This window comes from Chrysochloris asiatica, unplaced genomic scaffold (assembly GCF_000296735.1).
Source record: "Chrysochloris asiatica unplaced genomic scaffold, ChrAsi1.0 scaffold00067, whole genome shotgun sequence".
In the NCBI taxonomy this organism is placed as follows: Eukaryota; Metazoa; Chordata; class Mammalia; order Afrosoricida; family Chrysochloridae; genus Chrysochloris; species Chrysochloris asiatica.
Window position 1 is genome coordinate 9,303,020 of NW_006408585.1, and position 2,620 is coordinate 9,305,639.

The following is a 2,620-nucleotide window of genomic DNA, read 5'->3' on the forward strand; positions in this document are numbered from 1 at the left end:
ATATCAAAACACATACTCAATTAAGTATTAACGCCACAGATAAACACTAAACATGCCCAACAAGCAAAAGCAGATGACCATATCAGCACATGTTCAGAAACAAGATAAAACGTCTGAGACAGATTATGTAGAGGTAGACATGAACTCCATTCTGGAAGGAGGGCAGGCCTTGGAAACACCTGAAAAGGAATTCCTAAAAATGATTATAAAATGTTTCAAAACACTTTACAATGGAGTTGAGAAAAATAAAGGAGAAGTCAGGAAAGTGCTACAGGAATAATCAAATAAGATAGATAGGTTCAAATGATCAATAACAGAATATCAGAAATAGACAATACACTGAAAGGAGTAGAATAGAAGAGATAGAAGGCAGAACCAGTGAGCTGGAAGACAAATCTCTCAATACCACAAAGATAGAAGAACAAACACAAAAAAGGATTAAAAAAAAATCTGAAGAAGGTCTAAGATTCATGTTGGACAACATAAAGAGGAATAACTTTAGAATTATTGACTTTCCAGAACAAGAAGAATCACACAAGTCCACAGAAGAAATAGTTGAAGAACTGCTGGAAGAAAATTTCTCTAACATCCTGAAAAGTGAAAAGATAAACATTCAAGAAGCTCAATGAACCCCAGGAAAGATAGACCCAAAAGAAAATCACCAAGACATATCATAGTCAAGCCCTTCAAAATCAAAGATAAGGAGACACTCCTGAAAGCAGCTACGGAAAACAGAAGTGTTATATACAAAGGCAAGCAAGTCATCTTAAGCTCGGATCTCTCGGCAGAAACCATGCAGGCAAGAAGGCAATGGGGCCCTCGCTTCCTCCAGTATTTGCCGAGTGAGCACGTGAACTACAGTCCACAAACTGGCCATGGCACTACACGTCACCAAGGCCCCAGGCTTTGCCCAGATGCTCAAGGATGGAGCGAAACATTTTTCAGGATTAGAAGAGGCTGTATAAAGGAATATCCAAGCTTGCAAGGAGCTTGCCCAAACCACTCGTACAGCATATGGACCAAATGGAATCAATAAAATGGTTATCAGCCACCTGGAGAAGTTGTTTGTGACAAATGATGCAGCAACTATTCTAAGAGAACTAGAAGTACAACATCCTGCTGCAAAAATTATTGTAATGGCCTCTCACATGCAAGAACAAGAAGTTGGAGATGGTACAAACTTTGTTCTAGTATTTGCTGGTGCTCTTCTGGAATTAGCTGAAGAGCTTCTGAGAATTGGCCTATCGGTTTCAGAGGTCATAGAAGGTTATGAAATAGCTTATAGAAAAGCCCATGAGATTCTTCCTGGTTTGGTATGTTGTTCTACCAAAAACCTTCATGACGTTGATGAAGTATCGTCTCTTCTCCACACTTCCATCATGAGTAAACAGTATGGTAATGAAGGGTTTCTGGCCAAGCTTATTGCTCAGGCATGTGTGTCTATTTTTCCTGATTCTGGTCATTTCAACATTGATAACATCAGAGTTTGTAAAATTCTGGGCTCTGGTGTCTATTCTTCATTAGTATTGCATGGCATGGCTTTTAAAAAGGAAACTGAAAGTGATGTAACATCTGTCAAAGATGCAAAAATAGCAGTGTACCCTTGTCCTTTTGATGGCATGGTAACAGAGACTAAGGGAACAGAATTGATAAAGACAGCTGAGGAATTGATGAATTTTAGTAAGGGAGAAGAAAATCTCATGGATGCACAAGTCAAAGCTATTGGTGATGCCGGTGCAAATGTCATAGTAACAGGTGGCAAAGTGGCTGACATGGCTCTTCATTATGCAAACAAATACAATATCATGTTGGTGAGACTTAATTCAAAATGGGATCTCAGAAGACTATGTAAAACAGTTGGTGCTACAGCTCTTCCTAGATTGACTCCTCCTGTCATCGAAGAAATAGGCCATTGTGACAGTGTTTATCTCTCAGAAGTTGGAGACACACAAGTGGTTGTTTTTAAGCATGAAAAGGAAGATGGTGCCATTTCTACCATAGTACTTCGAGGCTCTACTGACAATCTCATGGATGATATAGAAAGAGCAGTAGATGATGGCGTTAACACTTTCAAAGTTCTCACGAGCGATAAATGTCTTGTACCTGGAGGTGGAGCAACAGAAATTGAGTTGGCCAAACAGATTACATCATATGGAGAGACATGTCCTGGGCTTGAACAGTATGCCATTAAGAAGTTTGCTGAAGCATTTGAAGCTATTCCCCAGGCACTGGCAGAAAATTTGGGTGTTATGGCTAATGAAGTCATCTCTAAACTGTATGCAGTACATCAAGAAGGAAACAAAAATGTTGGATTCGATATTGAGGCTGAAGTCCCTGCAGTAAAGGACATGTCGGAAGCTGGTATTCTTGATATTTACCTGGGGAAATACTGGGCTATCAAACTGGCTACCAATGCTGCTGGCACTGTACTTAGAGTGAATCAGATTATCATGGCAAAACCAGCTGGTGGGCCAAAGCCTCCAAGTGGGAAGAAAGACTGGGATGATGACCAAAATGATTGAGTAGTGTAATTCTACTGTGTTAAGTTTGCAGCAAGTAATATTCTAGCAATTGTTCATTGTTTTCTTATTCTCCTTAAGTTAAAAAAATGTTTGTTTAT

General features: G+C 39.5%; 1 pseudogene; it reads left to right on the forward strand.

The window, feature by feature from the left end:
* Positions 1-872: 872 nt before the first annotated feature.
* LOC102825366 lies at positions 873-2,522 on the forward strand (annotated as a pseudogene).
* Positions 2,523-2,620: the final 98 nt, after the last annotated feature.